Source organism: Myotis lucifugus, unplaced genomic scaffold, assembly GCF_000147115.1.
Source record: "Myotis lucifugus unplaced genomic scaffold, Myoluc2.0 scaffold_270, whole genome shotgun sequence".
NCBI lineage: Eukaryota > Metazoa > Chordata > Mammalia > Chiroptera > Vespertilionidae > Myotis > Myotis lucifugus.
The window spans coordinates 869,701-890,322 of record NW_005871318.1 but is presented as its reverse complement, the minus strand read 5'-3'; the positions used below and the strand labels follow the sequence as shown (position 1 = coordinate 890,322).

Below are 20,622 nucleotides of genomic sequence, written 5' to 3'. Positions count from 1 at the left end.
GTTTATTGGAGGAAATGATAGAATCATAGAAATAACTGAAAAAAATAAAGATGCTCCTCTGAAATTTTAAAAACAGAACTGAATTCCAGCCCCATCATATGATTTGGAAAAATTATTTCACCTTTAAACACTTCAATTTTCATATCTGAGAGGAAATAGTCCTCAGAATTATTATGAGGATTAAAGGAGAGAATGAAAATCAAGGGCTGTGAAGTCGTACTACCTGGCTTAGATGCTGGCACACAGGATCCTGGCAAGTAAGTCAATGTTGCAAGACCTCAGACATCTTATTTTAAATAATAATGGTGCCTCTGTCACAGGTTTATTGTGAAGACTAAATGAGATAATGTATAAAGGACTTAGTCTAGTATTGAGCACATAGTAGGCATTCATGAAATGGCCATTCTCTTTTTCCCTTCCCTTCAGTTCCTAAATATGCCTTTCTTGCTTGCAATTATTCTTATTAAACATTTTAATGATTTAACTCCTATCAAACTCTCCATTAAAATGTAGGAATCAAGAGCAAAATTAATATTAAAATTCATTCTGAAAAGTGAAACTTAGTAATGTGCATATTTACAAATGTTTATTAGAACATATTTCTCTAAAAATATATTTTGTTAATGCTTTTTAGAAACAAAAAAAGTACAAGAAGAAAATGAAAACAAAAGGTTCCTGCACCCAGAATTAATTAACATTAGCAAATTAGCTTCTAACTTTTTTCATTTTAAAGAAAAATCACATTATTACTTTGGTAGAGATAATACATGGTAATTATAAGGAAGCAAGCAATCCAGAACTAAAAGTTTTTAAATCATTTTAAACCCCACTACCCATAAGTTACTATTATTAAGAAGAGAGGAAGATAAGTCAAGATATTTCTTATACAACTACAGATAGATGGATAAATGCATTTATGTATTTGTGGGTAGGTGGATGGATGGATGAAAAAATAAATTTAATTTCCCTTGATTTTTATAAAAGAAAGTAAGTAAATTGAGGGAATTGACATATTCAAATAAGATACTTCTTTACAAGAGATATTCCCTTCTAAAAGAGCTCCTTAAGGTTTTATGTACAGAGTGAGGGAGACAAAGACTATAAAATGTTAATAAGATCTGTTATTTAAAAAATACCTACAGTTATCAATTTTAGTCAATATTAATTAATGCCATGCTTCAAAGAAGACATCAACAACTTACTTTCCTATTCCCTTCCTCTGGCCTCTCAAAATTTTATTTTTTATCTTGAAATTATCAATAATTAACAACATTCACATCCTGCCCTATTATCATAACCCACAATTATTTATATTGGTTTTATATTTAAAATTATTCAATGCTTACTCACCAATTTTTTATTATGATATAAATATTTGAATTCTATATTTTGATTCATCTCCTAACTGGTTAGATTTACTTATCAAAATATTCTTTCAGTGATGCTGTGTTCTCCAATTGTATTATGTTTGAGACTGTCTGCTTTCCGCTTTTATATCAGAACTAGAGGCCTGATGCACGAAATTCATGCAAGGGGCTCAGCCCTCATAGCCACGGTGGTTTGCCTTGGCCCTTGCAGCCCCGACTTCATCCGGAAGGTCGTCCAGAAAGACGTCCGGCTGTCCAGTTTAATTAGCATATTACTGTTTTATTATTATAGATGCCACTTCGGCTGGGTATAACTCCTGAGTCACTTTTACTCTACAAACTTTGTAGCTCATAGTCTGCTTTTATCTAGCTGTACAGTAATCCAAAGCAAGCCTCAACCCTTTTCCTCTTATAGGTAATTTGCTTATTTTTTAAGACTTTTCTTAGAGCAGTTTTAGATTTACAATAAAATTGAGAGAAAGTTATAAAGATATTTCCTGCCACCACAGAGTCATAACCTTCCCCATTATCAATGTCACTCCCCTATTATCAACATTGCTTACTAAAATGATACATATTTTACTAAGGATGAATCTACATTTACAAATTATAATCACCCCAAATCTATAGTTTACTTAAGGGTTCACTGTTGGTGTTACACATTCAATGGGTTTGGACAAATGTATAAGATATATGTCCATCTTTATAATATCAATAACCTAAAATCCTCTGTGCTCTACCTATTCTTTTCCTGTCCCCCTCACCCTGCAACCACTGATCTTTTTATTGCCTTCATAGTTTTGTCTTTCAGAAATGTCATGTAGTCGGAATCATATGTAACTTTCTCAGACTGGCTTCTTTCACTTAGTAATATGCATTATGTATCCACTTGCCTACTAAAACTTGCTTTCAAGTTTTGACAATTATGAATAAGGCTGCTATATATATATATTGGCATGCATTTTTGTGTGGACATAAGTTTTCAACTCCTTTGGATAAATTCAAAGGAGCACAATTTCTGGATTATATGGTAAGAATATGTTTCATTTTGTAAGAACCACCAAACTATATTCCAAAACGGCTATACCATTTTGCATACCCAACACAGCAAATGAGAATTCCTGTTGCTCCACATCCTCACCAGCTTCTGTGGTGTTATTGTTCTGGAGTTTGGCCATTCTAAAAGGTGTGTATCAGTATCTTCTTTTGATATGCATTTCCCTGCTGAAATATGATGTGGAGCATTTTTTATATGCTCATTTGCCAATTATATATGTATGTAATGTGTTATGGTCTTTGGACCATTTTTTAATCAGGGTATTTTCTTATTGTTAAGTTTTAAGAGTTTTAAATATATTTTGGATAACAGTTCATTACCATATGTGTCTTTTGGAAAAATTTTCTGCAAGTCTGTAACTTGTCTTCTAATTCTGTTGATATTGTCTTTCCCAGTGGAGAAGTTTTTTTTTATTTTAATGAAGTCTAGCTTATTATTTCTTTCATTCATCTTGCCCTTGGTGTTTATCTAAAAAGGCATCATCATACCCCAGGGTCCTCTAGGTTTTCTTTTATATTACCTTCTAGGTGTTTTATAGTTTTGCATTAAATATTTACATCTATGATCCATTTTGAGTTAATTTTTATAAAAAGTATAGGATCTGTGTCTACTAGCATATTCCTTTGTTTTGCATATTGATGTTTAGTTGTTTCAGCACCATTTGTTAGACTATTCCTGCTCCATTATATTGCCTTTCCTCCTTTGTCAAAAATCAGTTGACTATATTTATGGGTTATATTTATGGGTTCTCTATTCTATTCCATTGATCTATTTGTTTATTATTTTACCAATAACATAGTGTCTTTTTTTCAATTACAGTTGACATTCAATATGATATTACTTTCAGGTGTACAGCATAGTGGTCAGACTATCCAGGAGTGATCCCCTGGATAAATCTAGTACCTATCTGGCACCAAACAGTATTATTGACTATATTCCCTATGTTTTACTATGCATCCCCAAGACTATTTTGTAACTGCCAGTTTGTACTTTTTAATCCCTTCACCTTTTTCACCTAGCCCTTCAAGCTCCCTCCCATCTGGCAACCATCAGTCTATTCTCTGTAACTATGAATGTGTCTCTATTTTGTTTGTTCACTTATTTTTTTTAGATTCCACATATAAGTGAAATCATATGATAATTGTCTTTCTCTGTCTGACTTATTTCACTTAATATAATAACTCTAGGTTCATCAATGTTGTCACAAATGTTAAATTTCATTTTTATGGCCGAGTAATAGTCCATTGATGGGCACTTAGAATGCTTCCATATTTTGGCTATTGTACTAGTAAAAAAACACTGCCATGAACATAATGGCGCATATATTCTTTCTAATTAGTGTTTGGGTTTCTTCAGATATATACACAGAAGTGGAATTAAAGGGCCATAATGCAGTCCATTTTTAATTTTTTGAGGACCCTCCATACTATTTTTTACACCCATCTGCATTCCCACAAACAGTGCACAAGAGTTCCCTTTTCTCCATATCCTTGCCAGCATTTGTTGTTTTTTGATTTGTTAATGATAGGCTTTCTGACAGACGTGAGGTGATATGGACATTGAGCATCTCTTCATATGTCTATTGACCATCTGCATGTCCTCTTTAGAGAAATGTCTATTTGAGTCCTCTGCCCATTTTAATTTGATTGCTTGGTTTTTCAGTTGAGTTGTATGAATTCTTTATAAATTTTGGATATTAACCCCTTATCATATATATCAATGGCTAATTACTTCTCCCATTAGAGTGGTGGTATTTTTGTTTTGTTGATGGTTTCCTTTGCTGTGCAAAAACTTTTTAGTTTAAAGTAGTCCAATTTGTATATTTTTCCTTTGTTTCCTTTGCCCAAGCAGATATATCAAAAAAAAAATTTACTAAGGGGAGTATCAAAAGATACCTATGTTATCTTCTAGGAGTTTGATGTTTTCAGGTCTTACATTTAAGTGTTTAATCCATTTTGTGTTTATTCTTGTATATGGTGTAAGGACATAATCTAGTTTTATTTTTGCATGTTTCTGTCCAGTTTTCCCAACACCATTTATTAAAGAGACTGTCTTTACCCCATTGTATATTCTTGTTTTCTTTGTCCTAGATTAATAGACCATAGATGTGGGTTTATTTCTGGGCTCTCTGTTCTATTCCATTGATCTATGGTACTGGCACAGAAGCAGACACATACCCTTGTACTATAGTTGAATATCAGATAGTGTGATACTTCCATCTATGTTCTTCTTTCTCAAGACTGTTGTTGCTATTCAGGGTCTTTCATGGTTCAATATAAATTTTAGGATTATTTGTTCTAGTTCTATGAAAAATATCATTGGTATTTTGAAAGGGATTATGTTGAATCTATAGATTGCTTTGGTATGGACATCCTAGTATTGACATTTTAATGATCTTAATTCTTTTTATCCATGAACATGCTATGTGCTTCCATTTATTTGTATCCTCTTCAAATTCTTTCTTCAATGACTTGTAATCTTCCAAGTACAGGGTTTTTACTTACTTAGTTAAATGTATTCCTAGATGTTTTATTTTTTATGAAATTATAAATTGAATTATTTTCTTAATTTCTACTTCTAATAGTTCATTATCTATTACTAGAGGCCCGGTGCATGAAATCATGCATGGGGGGGTGTCCCTCAGCCCGGCCTGCACCCTTTCCAATCTGTGACCCCTGGCTCCTAACCGCTCACCTGCCTGCCTGCCTGATCACCCCTAACCACCTCTGCCTGCCTGCCTGATCACCCCCTAACCACTCCCCTGCTGTCCTTGTTGCCCCCTACTGCCCTCCCCTGCCAGCCTGATCACTCTCTAACTGCTTGTTCCCCCACGCCGGCCTGATTGCACCCCTAACTGCTTGCTCCCCCGTGCAGCCTGATCTCACCCCTAACTGCTTGCTCCCCTGCTGGCCTGATCTCCCCTAACTACCTCTGGCTTAGCCCCTGCCACCATGGTTTTGTCTGGAAAGAAGTCAGATGTCCAGAAGATGTCCGGTTGATCCAGTATAATTAGCATATTAGCCTTTTATTAGTATCTACACTAATAAAAGAGAAACATGGTAATTAGCGTATGACCGCTACCCTTCCCATTGGCTAATCAGCATATCCTTATGCAAATTAACTGTCAGCCAAGATGGCGGCCGGCAGCCATGCACTGAAGCGAGCAGGGAGGCTTGCTTGCTTCAGTGACTGCGGACTCCAACGTTCCCCGCCTAACTTGCCGGCCTCTCAGCTGCAAGTCTAAGCAACTATGTACTATGTTGCAAATAAGAAGCTAAACAAAACCCCAGAAACCAGCCAGACTGAAAGCCAGCTGGACCGCAACATTGTATCGATGTTTTCAGCAGCTAGGCCTCAGAGCTAAAGCTGGCCCAGAATAAAAAAAAAAAAAAGAAAACAAGGAGCGATTGGAAGCTTCAGTCACTCGCCAGCCGGAAAACAGCCCTCAGCCCCTCACCCAGACTGGCCAGGCACCCCAGTGGGGACCCCCACCCTGATCCAGGACACCCTTCAGGGCAAACCAGCCAGCCCCCACCCGTGCACCAGGCCTCTATTCTATATAGTAAAAGGGTAATATGCCTCCCGGCACCGGGATCAGCGGAGCGGCAAAGGCTCCCGGCACCGGGATCAGCGTGACAGGGGGCAGTGCCCAAAACCCCCTGATCACCCTGCGGCTCTGTGTGTGACAGGGGGCAGCTCCACAACCTCCCTATCTGCCCTGATCTGTGCATGACAAGGGGGAGCTCCCCAAACCCCTGATGGTCCCTGCTGTGTGTGTGACAGGGGGCAGCGCCCCAACCCCCTGATCGGCCCTGCTCTGTGTGTGGCAGGGGGTGGCACCGCAACTTCCCTATCGACCCTGCCTTGAGTGTGACAGAGGGCGGTGCCCCAACCCCCCCAATCAGCCCTACCCTGAGCGTGACTAGGGGTGGCATCGCAACCTCCCCATCCGCCATGCTCTGTGCATGACGGGGGGTGGCGCTCCAACTCCCCAATCAACCCTGCTCTGAGCCCGACCAGGGGCTGCCCCTAGGGATTGGGCATGCGCTCAGCCACCCAGGAGCAGGCCTAAACCAGCAGGTTGTTATCTCCCAAGGGGTCCCAGACTGCGAGAGGGCACAGGCCGGGCTGGGGGACCCCCCTCCCCACCCCCCTGAGTGCACAAATTTTTGTGCACCGGGCCTCTAGTAGGTAATAAAAGGCTAATATGCTAATTAGACCAACATCTTCTGGACGTCATTCCGGACATCCTTCCTGATGAAGCTGGGGCCCAGAGGAAGCCAGCCTGGGTCTCGAGTGCCTGCAGGTGGCCTGAGGGAAGCCAGCCCAGGTGCCGGGTGCCTGCTGGTGGCCAGAGAAGGGAAGCCAGGGTCCTGGGTGCCAGAGGGAAGCCAGTGCCAGCAGCCGGGGGAAGGAAGGCCTACTCTTGCATGAATTTTCATGCATTGGGCCTCTAGATAGTGTACACAGATGCAACCAATTTCTAAACATTTATTTTGTATCCTGCTACTATATTGAATACCTTTATCAATTCAAGTAGTTTTTTGGTGGAATCTTTAGGTTCTCTATGTATAGTATGTCATGGTATCATGTCAGTTTTATTTCTTCTTTCCAATTTGGATGTCTTTTTGTTCTTGTCATCTTATTGCTGTAGCTAGGATTTCTAATACGACATTGAATAAAGGGGTAAAAGTTGATATCCTGTCTTGTTCCAGATCTTTTAGCTTTCCATTGTTGAGTATGATGTGAGCTGTGGGTTTGTCACATATGGCCTTTATTATGTTGAAGTATGTTTCCTACTAGTCCCACTTTGCTGAGAGTTTTTATCATAAATGATGTTAGATTTTGTCAAATGCTTTTTCTAAATCTATTGCTATGATCATATGATTTATATCCTTCATTTTGCTTATGTAATGTATCATGTTAATTGATTTGTGGATATTGTGCCAAGCTTGCATCCCAGGAATAAATTTCACTTGATCATGGTATATGATTTTTTAATATATTGGTGAATTCAGTTTACTAATATTTTGTTGAGGGTTTTTGCAACTATATTCATAAGGGATATTGACCTCTAATTTCCTTTCTTTTGTAATATAATGTCTGGCTTTTGAATCAGGATAATGCTGGACTTGTAAAATAAGCTTAAGAGATTTCCCTCTTTTTCAGATTTTTGGTATCACTTTTTAAAAGATGGGTGTTAGTTCTTATTTGAATGTTTAGTAAAATTCACCTGTGAAGCCATTGAGTCTAGGACTTTTATTGGAAGATTTTTGATTACTGATTCAATTTCATTAGTAGTTAAAGTCTGTTCAGATGTTGTTTCTTCTTGATTCAGTCATGGAAGATTTTATGTTTTTAGTAATTTATCCTTTTCTTCCAGATTATCCCATTTGTTGGCATATAATTTTTCATACTGCTTTCATGTAATCCTTTGTATTTCTGTGATGCTTTTTATCATTTCTTTTTCATATCTGATTTTATTTGGGTCCTCTCTTTTTGGTTAAAGATTAATCATTTTTTTTTTATCTTTTCAAAGAACCAGCGCTTGGTTTCATTGATCTTTTAAAAAATTTTTAGACTTTGTTTAATTTCTTTCCACTATGATCTATCTTTATTATTTTCCTCCTTCTTCTGACTTTTGGTTATACTTTCTGTACTTTTTCTCATTCCTTTAAGTGTAAGATTAGGTTGTGTATTTGAAATTTTTTCTTGTTTCTTGAAGTAGGCCTGTATTGCTATGAATTTCCCTCCTAGAACTGCTTTTGCTGTGTCCCATAGATTTGGGGTCCTTGTGTCTTCATTTTCATTATTCTCAAGGTAACTTTTGATTTGTTTTGTTGATCTCATTGCTAATCCACTCATTGTTTAGTAACATGTGTTTTAGCATCCATGTGTCTGTTTTGGGGAGCTTTTTTTAGTTTTTTGCTCTTGTAATTGATAACTAGTTTCATATTTTTGTGGCCAAAGAAGATCCTTGACATGATTTTAATCTCCTTAAATTTATTGAGACTTGTTTTATGGCTTAACATGTGGTCTACCATGGAAAATGTTCCATATGCACTTGAACAGAATACATATTCTACTACTTTAGGGTGAAATGCTCTAAAAATATCAATTAAATCCATCTGGTCTAATGTGTCATTTAAGACCACTGTTTCCTTGATGATTTTCTGTCTGGATGATCTATCCATGGATATAAATGAGATAGTCCCCTACAAATATGCACTGCCATTCATCTCTCCTCCTATTTCCATCAATATTTGTTTCATATATTTAGGTGCTCCTACATTGGGTGCATAAATGTTTGCAACGGTTATATCCTCTTATTGGATTGATCTTTTTATCATTATGAAATTTCCTTCTTTGTCTCTTTTATACCCTTAGTTTTAAAGTATATTTTGTATGATATAAGTATTGTTATCCCTGCTTTTTTTTTTCATTTCCATCCCTTTACTTTCAGTCTGTTTGTGTCTTTCAATCTGAAGTAAGTCTCTTCTAAACAGTATATGTATGGATCTTATTTTCTTATCCAAAACACTATGCCTTATTATTGGAGCATTTAATCCATTTACATATAAAGTGGTTATTAATAGGTATGTAGTTATTGCCATTTTATTATTCATATTTATGGGGGGGTCTTTCTTCTTCATAAGAAATCCCTTTCACATTTCTTGTGGTGATGATAAACTTTTTTAGCTTTTTCTTGTCTGGTAAGCTCTTTATCTCTCCTTTGATAGTTATTTTTAGTAATCTTGCTAATATCTATCATTATCATTATGATTTTCTATTTTTTAACTCTTATTATTTGTTTCTACTTTTACTTTTCATTCTTTTTCTGCCTTTTGTGGTTTTGAGCATTTTATATGATTGTATTTTCTTTCCTTTCTGAGAATATCAGTTTATAGTCCTTTTTTATTATTTTGTTTTAATTGTTGCTCTAGAGTTTGCAATATACATTTATAAATAAAACAAATCCAGACTTATGCCATTTTACTTGTAATAACAAAATAATCCTAATTCCTTCCTCCTGTCCTTTGTATCATTGCTGGCATTTGTTTCACTTATGTATAAGCATACATAAGCATATATATAATATGTGCATAAGATATATATATAAACCTACATAATCACATAATCAAATACATCATTGTTAATATTATTTTGAACAAACTGTTATCTGTTAAATCAATTAAGAATTAACAAAATTTTTTATTTTACCTTCACTTATTCTTTCTTTGATGTTCTTCCTTTATTATGTAGATCTGAGTTTCTGAACTATGCAATTTTTCTTCTTTGTAAAGAACGTCTTTTAACATTTCTTGCAAGTCACTTCTACTGGCAATAAATTCTTGCCATTTTTGTTTGAGAAACATCTTTATTTCTCCTTTAGTTTTGAAGGATAATTTTGCAGGGCATAGAATTCTAGATTGGTGGCCTTTTTCTCTCAATACTTTAAAATTTCATTCCAATCTATTTTTGCTTGCATGGTTTCTGAGAAGTTGAATGCATTTATTTTTATTCTTCTATAGGAAGGTGTCCCCTCCCTCCCCCCGCCACTTGAGTTCCTTTAAGGATATTTTTTTACCTTTGATTTTTTTTGTAATTTGAAAATTATATGACTGGGTGTAGTCTTTTTGGTATTTATCTTGCTTGGTATTTAGTAAGTTTCCTGGATCTATTATTTGAGATTAATTTGGGGAGATTCTCAGTCATTATTGTTCAAAATATTTCTTATTATTTCTCTCTTTCTCCTCATTCTGGTATCCCTGTTATCTGTATGTTGCACCTTTTATAGATGTCCCACTGTACTTAGATATGCTATTCTATTTTTCTTGTGTGTGTGTCTCTTTAATCCTCACCTGAGGATAAGTTTATTGATTTTTTTCTTGAGAGGGGAAGGAAAAGATAGAAAGGAACATAAATGTAAGAGAAAAACATTGATCAGTTGCTTCGCATTTGTGCCCTGACTGGGGATTGAACCTCCAACCTAGGTATGTGCCCTGACTGGGAATCAAACCCACAACCTCTGGTGCACGGGAGATGCTCCAACCAGCTGAGCCACCTGACCAGGGCAACTATTCATTCTGTGTCTGTGTGTGTGTGTGTGTGTGTGTGTTCTGTCTTTTTTCTCTTTTTGGTTTCTGAATATCCTATTGATACATCCTTTAGCTTAGAAATTCTTTCCTCAGCTATGTCCAATCCACTAATGAGTCCATCAAAGACATTCTTCATTCTTTAGAGTATTATTTATCTCTAGCAATTTCATTTTTATTCTTTCTTAGAATTTACACCTCTCTGCTTACAGTGCCCATTTGTTCTTGCATGCTGTCTACTTTTTCCATTAGAGTCCTTAGTATATTCATCATAGTTGTTTAAATCCCAACGTCCTTCTCATGTTTGGATCTGATGATTGCTTTGTCATTGAATTGTGCTTTTTGCATTTTGTTATGTCTTGAAACTTTTTCTTGATAGCCAGATATCATGTACCAGGTAAAAGGATCTGCTGTAAGTAGGCCTTTAAAAATGTGGTGGTGAGGTGAGGTGTGGGGGCAGGGACGGGAAGCATTCTATTGTTCTATAATTAGGTCTCAGTGTATTAGTGAACCTATACCTCTGGATTGAACTTCACAAGTGTTTCTTAGTTTTTTCTTCTCCCCTTTGGTGAGTCAGGTGACAAGCGTGTGCTATAGTTGGGTATTTCCTTTCAACTTTGATAATATTCCAACAGATTGGGCTCTAGTAAACTAGTTTCCCCTGGAGGCATTTCAAAATGGTTCCTTTTTCCCCTCTCCCTGCTGGAAGCCTGGGGAGATTTTCTTCTCCAATAATTAGTGTGGGAACCTGGTCGACCTCCTGGAAATAAATCTCAACAATATTATGGGACCCACCACCTATATCTGAGTCTCCCTGGAATTTTTAACTTTCAGAGCTGTCAGCTTTCAGCAATTCACTCATTATAGTTTAGGTTTCCCTACCTTGGCCTTGGTTCCTGCAATGGCTTTTGCTGGTGAGTCTCTGCTCCAGCAAATCATGACCCCTGTATTTTCCTGTCTGACTCTCCAATATTGGGGGCAGTGGTTCCCCCTGTGTCCCCCAGCTCCCATCAAGAAGAGTTGTTGATTTTTCAGTCTGGTCAGCTTTTTACTTGTCGTTAAGATTTAGTAGAGACTTCTAAACTCCTTATAAGTGGAACCTGAAACTCCATAACTTTCTTTTAAGAGATAAATAAATGAAAAAAATCTTTTTTCATTCTTTCATTCATCAACAGATATTTACTTAGTCCTACAACTTGCCAGACAGAGGTCTGGGCACTGGAAATAGCAGTGACCAAAACAAATTCTTGCCTTCATAGAACTTGCATTGTGAAAATTTGAGGTTTAATAGTTTAATAAGAATATGTCTTGGTATTACCTATTCTGCATTAAATTTATCAAAAACAGAGAATGCTTTTTTGATCTTCAAATTAAGTTTTTGTGTCTAATTTATTTATTTGTTCTGTAAGGACATTTGTTGCACTTTTTTATTCTTAGACATTCAACCCTTTTCATTCCATCTGTCATCACATCTTTGAACTCGTGTTCATTGAATACTGGTTCTCATTAAATTCTAAAAAAATGCAGCATTTATGAAGATTCACTTTCTGTTTCTTTGGGTTATATTTTCATATGAATTGAACTCTTTTGCATACAATGCATGATTTCATTATGCATGTTTGCACAGTTGCCATGTAATTTTGTTTCATCTTGCTCATTCTCTACTATCTCTTCTGAGATTTTATTATATATTTTAGGATTCTCTGCTTCTAGTTGGGGTGAGGCTGGTACACCATTTCATTGTTGAGTAACTTTCAAGCTTACGATCGTTTCTTGAGTTGTAACTCTGGAGGCCTCCCTTCCATAGAGAGAGAGAGGCAGGTCCATTGTTCATTTTTATTATCATTCGTTTCTCTGCAGCTGTAGTTCCTGCTAATCAGTTATTAGAAGAGAGAAAATAAGGATACTTAAGCCCATTTTTTTTCCTTTGTAGATTTAGTTGATAATAGGGAGAATTATGTTTTGCCAATTCAAAAGTTTGCTTTGGAGGATTTGGGGTGAAGTAAGGAATATAGCCCTACTACTCTTCTTTACTACTCCAGAATTTTTTGCACCCCTTCAGTAACCAGGTTTTGAAATATTTTGCTTAGGTCAATGGTTTTCAATCTTAGATAGAGCTATGGAGGTTAAAAAAACCCTTACATTCAGGCTGCACATTGGATCAATTAAATCAAAATATCTGACTAACCCAAATATTACTTTAAAAGCCCCCAAGATGGTTTCGAGCTTAAGAACTATAAGTTTATAGGTCATGCTCCTTTCCTTCTTTGGTGGCAGTAATTTTTTCTAAAAAATATTTTCCTCATTTTGTGATATATTTTTAGAGAGAAATTCTATAATCAAATTTTAATCTGCCATCTAACTAATTGCTTAACAGGAAATTGAAAAGTTCTCAATAACTATTTGCTAATTGCTTAAGAATCACATTTTATATGTATGATACAGTCCTTTAGAATCCAGTTCTGCCTTTCCCTCCTCAACACATACCTATTTGTCACAGGGAAGAAAAACCAAAAACTTCTCTATTCCATCTGCGGATCACAGAAAAATTGTCCAACCTATGAGGGAAGGTGGAGGGTGAGGGGGTAAGAGATCAACCAAAGGACTTGTATGCATGCATATGAGCATAACCAATAGACAAAGATTGGGGGGGGGAGATGAGGGCATGTGCTGGGGGTTGGATGCAGCCCGGGAGAGGTCAATGGGGGGAAAAGGAGACTTATGTAATACATTAAACAATAAAGAACTTAAATTTAAAAATGTATGAAGTAAATAATAATAATAAAATAAAAATAATAGTAGTATAAGTGCTATAGTTATATCCAGTGCTAGAAAAACATAAATTTACTTATTCAACAAACATTTGTGAATCTAAAGTCATGATTCTTCTCTTCAATGCCTCAAGTATGTGTGCATGTGTGTGTCTGTGTGTATGCATATGCACATGTATGCTGGGAGGGGAAAAAGGACAGGACCTTGGGACATGCCTATATTATAATGTGGGTCGGAAAAAGGGATCTAGTGAAGGCAATGTAGAGAATTGAGAGAAATAGGAGAGCAAATGAAATGCAATCTTCAGGAGGGTAGAAAGCATGTCTAAATTATTCATTTTGTACCTTCAGTGCCTAAGATGGTGCCTAGGACAACTGGTTGGGTAATTAATATGTATTTGTGAAATGAATGAATGAAAGAATGAATGAGTCAGAAGTACAGTGTCATAGCTACCAAAAAGAGAATGGCAGTTCTCATGCCACGAAATGTCATTCCTGAATTGACTGTAGACGCTATTGCATTTGATCTCTGGGAAATGATGGAAGAGACCTCATATTTGCAAGAAGGGAAGGCAATGAAAAAGTGGAGGTCATGAATATGGATTTCTTTCTCCAAAAGCTGGCAATGAAAAGAAAAAGAAAGTGGAGGTACAGAAGTATAACTTAAGAGGAAACCATGATGGAAGAAAGTTTTATTTTAAAATTATAAGGACTGGAGTGTGTTGTGTGCAAAGAGAAGAAAAAATAGTGGAGAGGAAGGAATTAAATGGAAGCATGCCCCATTCTCCCATCTCTACTCTATTAAAATTCATTGCATACCCAGCAACGTTCTTATGATACTGTATTAACATCCTATATAATAAAAGGCCAATATGCAAATTGTCCCCTCGACCAGGAGTTTGACCAGGGGGTGGGGCCTGCTGGCCAACCTCCCACATCCCCCCCAACCACCCACCAGCCTGGAGGATCTGTGCAGATGGGCCAGACCCCACCCGTGCACAAAGTCGTATGCTGGGCCTCTAGTGTTAACTATAGAGAGGCAGAACAAAGGTAAAGCAAGGATTAAGCATAGTTAATGATTTTTAACTGCAGAATTCACCAATGATTTAATATATACATTATCACATAAGCTTGTTTCCTTAAGCATGCAACATCCATTTTCATTTTATCTGTCATCACATCTTTAGTGGTATTTCCCATACAATCTTTGACTAGTGTTGTACATAATAACATGCCTTGGAAAGTATGCTTTAAGGTAAAAATTCTTTCAGAATGTCTACATATAATTTATTTCCTTTTTCTTTGACATAAACACTATTTCAAAAAATAAGCCATTTTAATTACCAGTATCATTTTCTGTCATTTTCTATTGCAAATACTCAACAGTTTTCATTTATAACTTAAACTAGAGGCCCAATGCACAATATTGGTGCAAGAGTAGGCCTTCCTTCCCCTGGCTGCCGGCACCAGCTTCCCTCTGGCACCCAGGACCCAGGCTTCCCTCACAGCCCCAGCTTCATCTGGAAGGTCATCCGGAAGGATGTCTGGAAGGACGTCTGGTCTAATTAGCATATTATGCTTTTATTATTATAGATTATTATAGATAGGACTTAATAAAAAGAATTTAAGTGTCATACTTTTAAGTCAAATGACAGAAATGCTGTTCCACCACTTATTAGCTGAGTAATCTTGCACAACTAACTTAACCTACTCATGGATTGAGCTCCCTAACTCTTCCATATATACACCAATAGTAATCAACTGAGCAGCAAATATAGCAATGAATTAGGGGTATAGTGAAAAGGGCTAATTTTCCACAAATTTTTGGACAGGATTGTTACATAAACATGTAGACATAACTAAAAAATATGCAGTCAATTGAAATGCCTAAGAAAAACAAAAAGAAACCCAAAGTGATCTGTGGAGGAAAGAAGTGCCACATATTGTGCTTCCCCTTAAAGAATGGGCAAGAGCACAAGGCGTGTAGTAGACAATAAATGATGATTAGTTAATTAATTTGGTCTGGCTCACAACTAACTTTGATGGGAAACAGACTTTTCTTCTTTTTGCTGTTTCTTATTAAAATATCAAGTTACTTTGTAAAATACATTTTAAAAATGATTGCCTAAGCCTGTGACCAGGAAGTAAACTGACCATGGACTAAGTAGAAAGGTTTGGGGTCATACATAGTTTGACATGGATACAGCAAAATCTATAATGTTTTTTAGTCCTAAGGAAGACATACCATCAAGTGTAGTGTTTTGCCAGGCCAGTGTGATTCAGTGGTTGAGCGTTGACCTATGAACTAGGAGGTCATGGTTCTATTCTCATTCAGGGCACATGCCTGGGTTTCAGGCTCGATCTCCAGTAGGGGGCATGCAGGCGGCAGCTGATCAATGATTCTCTCTCATCATTGATGTTTCTATCTCTCTCCCCCTCTCTCTTCCTCTCAGTGAAATCAATTTAAAAAATCTTCTTTTTTTAAAGAGGAAAAAGAACATTGGTTTCAGTGTCCTGGATTTGATTCTACCTCTTGCATTCAGTAGCCATATGATCTTTAACAAGTAGCTTTATGTCTCTGAGTGCCAAGCTCTTTGTCTAGTGGGCATAAATATACAAGCCATTGTGGTATTTTTGAAGATTGTGATAGATTACGATAGCAGTGTTTCACTATCAAATCCATATTGCCACATCCCTCTCAATGAAGGATAGTTTTCAATGAAGGATAGTTTTTAACATAATACTGCTGGCATCATAAATATATGGTCTCTATATTTAATCAGATCTGGTTCCATCACTTATTAGTTGTATGACCTCAGAAACTTGCTTAATATATCTGAGCCTCATCTTTATATTTAAAATGAGTATAAAAATATCTACCTCTCTAGTGGACAATGAAGTTTAATAAGATAATGTAAGTAAGGTATACATAACACATGGCAGGCACTCAACAGATCCCTTTTCACCACTTTCCCTAGAGAATAATGACCACATTTTTACCATGGAATCCAAGGTCTTCCATAATCTGTCCCCTGGCTCTTTCTCCAGTGTCAGTTCCTGACATCCTCTCTCCATCTCCCTCCTCCTCTTTCCTAACTTCTCTGTCTCCCCCCTCATTAGCTTCTACTTAGAACTGGGATTATGTTCTTTGAGGAAATAGCCCCTTTTGAGATTCTAACCAAGGGAAGAGAGAATCCCACATCTGATCTTGATAATTAAGTAAAGTCAATAGCTCTCTTAATAGTTCATAGTCACCTTAGAGAGAGCTTGGTCTCTTACAATATGATACTGTAAACCATTTCTCTTCTTGAAAAACTTTATTACTTTGCCTTTAAAATATGTGTATGCATGGGCATGCACATGCATACACACACACAGACAAGTGTTTCTCAGGTCTCTCTCTCTCTCTCTCTCTCTCTCTCTCTCTCTCTCTCTCTCACCAATTTTGCATCTTCCATTACCTTACTTGTTTTAGCTCCCCAGCACCAGGAACAGCGGAGACTGTGACAACCATAGGGTTGTCATGAGCATTGAATGTGATAATACAGCTACAACTCAGCTTTAACTGATTGTCGCATCAGAAAAATTGAGACCAAGGTTGTCAATATTTGCAAGGAAATTTTTTCAAAACAACCCAGATTTCTATGTGAAATATCCTAATTTTTAAGGCTTGCAACAAGTTTGAAAAATAAAAAGTGCATTGTGAAAAACATACTAAGCTCACTCTGTGGGCCGTCAGTTTGCAACCTCTGTTCTAGGATGTTTGCATAGCATTGCCAATGATTCTTGTGTGTATACCTGTGGGTTTGTTTTGACTGTACTCCAGCACCTTGCAGTGTCTGGCACGTAGCAGGTACACAATAAATACACCTTGCCTGAACATCTTGTATAGTTAAACTTATTCATCATTTGTCAATATAATGTTTGGAAAACGTTTTGGTTTCATTCTTAGATTAGTTCCTGTCAGTGGTCTGCCATTGGTTTTTCCAAGCTGTTAAATGTTGCTGCTCTAATTACTTTGCTTTACAGTTTGTTACAAGATATTATGGATGCATCCTGATTGTGTCAGACTCGGGGTACCATTCCAACTGCCTTGTCATCACTTTTGTCTTATGACATCATATTTTCCTATTATATAACATTCCCAGTGCATAGTTCAGCATTGTTTTTTCCCCATCAGAGCATCTTCCCCAAACTGTAGATAATAATGGAGATGGTTGTTTCTAATACTTGATTCATTCATCCAGAGGTAACTCATTGAAAAAAATCATTGCGAGCATACTTGGGCGCCTGGCAGAAAGAAGTAAAGACTAATAAAACACAACCTTTAAATTTCAAGAATCTTACAGGCAGGTAAAACAGATAAGAGTGTAGTGTAATATGTACTATACTATAATACAATAATGTAATATAAGTACTATAATATATACTATATACACAGGAAAGGCAGTATAGCCTAGAAGTCAAGGGCACTGGTTCTCGAACAGACTTCCCAGGTCCCAAGCTTGGCTTCACTTCAGCTGTTTGAGCAAGTTATTTAACATGTGGTTTGGTTTTTTGATCTGTAAAGTGGGGTGTAGGATTAATATGAAGTTTAAGTGAATTAATATGCATACACTGCTTAGAACAGTGTTTAGTATAAAGTAAGTACTCAGTAAGTATTATCTGTTACTATAACTGAAGGCATACTTAACCCTGTGTGTGGTTGGTGCATGGAGGTAGCTAGGCAAAGAGAAATAAAATCAGGAAGATTTTCCTGAATTATTTATGTAAGTCTTGAAGATTTATTTCCTCAACAAATATCTACTTGATATTTACTAGGCACTATGCACTAGATAAACAAGTGTAAAGCAGTGGGAATTGGAAAATCTAGAAGAAAAACTTCCTAGGCTATGGGAACAGCAAATTCAAAGTCATGAGGATGTGAGAGGTCAAGGCAAGTTCTTGTAAGTGCAAACAGCTCAATGAGGCAAAGAATAGGGTGAGACTTGTAGAGGGGCAAGAGGTAATAAGAAAAAGAAGCGGGATGATGGTGTCAGATTGTAGGCAGCCTTGAATAGCATACTATGGCATTTGAAATTTATTCCATAGATACAAGTTGCCAAAGAAAGTTTTAAGCAGGGGAGTAACGGGATCAGATCTGAGTTCTTAAAACATTAATCTGGTGATAATATTAATCTGAGCCAACTCAATTTTCTTTAGGAAATGAGTCCTCCTGCAAAACTCCTTATCAGAGAATGCTAGGATTTTTTCAATGCAAATAAAAAAATAAGAGTTTAAAATAAAAGCACTTACAAATTAAGAAGTGAAGATGAGTTTTCCACATATGCAGTATAAATAATATGTACTTTGGTTTGGATTATGAAGTATTTATCTCAAAAAGAAACACATGATAATACATGGGACACTCTGAATGAAATAACCACGTCTAGCTTGGCCCTTCTATATCTACCGTGTGTGTGTGTGTGTGTGTGTGTGTGTGTGTATGATTCTTTCTTGTAACCAACAAACATTTATTGTGCCAGACACTGCTCTGGGCACTTGGGGTAGATACAACAGTGAACAATGACAATAACAAAACCAAATCAAACATTCCTGTCCTCTGGAATACAGAGAGATAGATCATAAACATTAATGATAAGTAAATTACATGAAATATTAAAAGGACATAGCTATCAAAATAAAACATCAAGAAGAGTAAGAAAAATCGGGATCATCCATTCATGATAGGAATCACAATAGGATGACTTCAACAAGGAATGAAAGGAACTGCAGAACTCTCTGTAGTGTAAAGTTCACCATAAACTCTGTGGGGGTTGCACAGTCCTGTCCCTGCATGTGGGTCTAAGCAGCAAAAAGAAAATTATGCTAAAGATATATAATATCTATATTAGCATGAATTAGATAATCCTATATAATAAAAAGGTCATATGCAAATTGACCTTAATGGTAGAACAACCGCTTGGCCAGTCACTATGAGGCACACTGACCACCTCTTGGTCCCTTTCCCCAGCCAGCAGGCTCTGATCACCTGATGGCCACCCTGCTGCTGGGCAGGGCCAGCGAGCCTGGGAGAATTGCGATTGCGGACTGATCTCCCCATGGCAAACGAATGGGGGAGGGTGGGGAGGCGGGCGGCTGGGGGCAACTGGGGAAGATGGCCCTGATCGCAGGCCAGGCCTAGGGACCTTACCCGCTCACGAATTTTGTGGGCCAGGCCTCTAGTTGTACATAATATACATGCATGGCTTATAAAGACTGTGTAAGTCCACTTTAAACAATGTGATGTGAACAAGGCTTAGAGTGGGCTATCACATATTATTCTGCCCATAACTTCCACAATAAACAATTCTGGGGTTTTGGTGGTGATGGTGTGTGGGTGTGTGTGTTTTGGAAACCATCTCCTGCTTGGAACAGAGCCTGCCAGAGAGTCCTATTCTTCTATAACCTGTCCTGATAACAGCCCAACCCGGCAGGAATCTCGGTGTTTTTTTTTCCCCTTAACACGAAAACAAACGTCCTTCAACAACCTGGTATCATAGAGTGGTGTCCTTCACCACTAATCTGTCCTTCAGGCAGGCCCGACTCCAAGGAAGAATGCCACCTACAGAATCATCCGCACCAGCCAGCCAGTCCTGCAAAGTGCAGCAACTCAACCCTGTGGGCTCCAAATCCCCTCCCTCTGGGTATTCTTTGGACCAAAAAAAAAAGGCACTATTTGGACTGCCAGGAAGTTATGCTCTCGGCGCAGATATCTGATAAACACTTCCACATATTGTAGCCTGCTCCATAGCTAAGCCAAATTTCAGTCCTCTCTCTGCCTGCATTTTCCTTCAGTGCGCTTTCTCCTTTGGAATGCCCCCTGTCTTTGCGGCAGGCAGTCAGCGGAAACCGCTGGTGCAAACGGTGCAGGGGCTGCAGCAGCCAGGCAGGGGGACCCGGGCAGGCTAACCAGGGATTGCACAAGAGGTCAGGCGATGCTGCGGGCTTCCAAACGTGTACAGCCGCGGCGCTAGGCGAGGCACCACTCTATCCCGAGGCCTCCCGGGTGGGGGTGGGGGTGGGGATGAAGGTGGGGGGACCCCTCTGCGTCCGCTGAAAGCGAGGCAGGAATCCTTGCAAGTCCTCCGTTCACGCTGAAGTCGCCACAGCTGCGCTGATGCACGCGCTGCAGCGGCGCCATCCCCCGCGGCGGCGAGCGAGCGCGGGAAGGGATGGGGTCGGTGCGAGTGGGCCGGGCGGCGGAAGAGGCGCGCGTCCGTGCACCAAGACCCCGGGTCGTGACACCTATCCGTGGAGCTCTCAAGGCTGGACCCATTCGGAGAGGCGGA

At 38.0% G+C, this 20,622-nt stretch overlaps 1 pseudogene; it reads right to left on the bottom strand.

The window, feature by feature from the left end:
• Window positions 1-20,609, bottom strand: part of LOC102434539 — a 102,304-nt pseudogene extending 81,695 nt beyond the window's left edge.
• Between the last annotated feature and the right edge of the window lie 13 nt (window positions 20,610-20,622).